Source organism: Pundamilia nyererei, unplaced genomic scaffold (genome assembly GCF_000239375.1).
Source record: "Pundamilia nyererei isolate P.nyererei 1_Seehausen unplaced genomic scaffold, PunNye1.0 scaffold00038, whole genome shotgun sequence".
In the NCBI taxonomy this organism is placed as follows: Eukaryota; Metazoa; Chordata; class Actinopteri; order Cichliformes; family Cichlidae; genus Pundamilia; species Pundamilia nyererei.
This window is the reverse complement of record NW_005187439.1, coordinates 2888186-2888717: the sequence shown is the minus strand read 5'-3', so window position 1 is coordinate 2888717 and position 532 is coordinate 2888186.

Sequence of the window (532 nt, the reverse complement as noted above, 5' to 3'; positions counted from 1 at the left end):
TATGTTGAGTGTCTGTATGGGGCCTTAGGCCTGGATTGCTTGGGTGTATTTACTGTATGAGAACACTGTATTTTATATGTATTTCTATCTTTTATATCATATCTATTATAGTTTTTAAGTATTTATCTTTCGTGATGTTGCACTGACCGGAGACATCTTTCAATTTCATTGTACTTGTGACAATGACAATAAAGAATATTCTATTCTATCAATATCTTTTTTGTGAGCCTAATCAATCGCAAACACAAAGAGTCCCTTCATGTGAGCGCAGTCAGCCGATTAGCTTGGCACAGAAGAACAACAGTGACATGAGCCAAATAAAGCATGACTCTCCTCTGAGAAACAAACTGTAGACGGAGTCGGAGAAAGCTCAGCATGTGGGGGAATTACATTCATCATATCTGGGTTGACTCAGTAACCAAATTGTCCAGTCACACAGTAAGAAATCACTGATTATGTTTGTCCTTTAGAAATATTTTAACATTTTTTACATGCTTTGTTTTACAGTTGAGGGGAAAAGCTTAAACAAGCA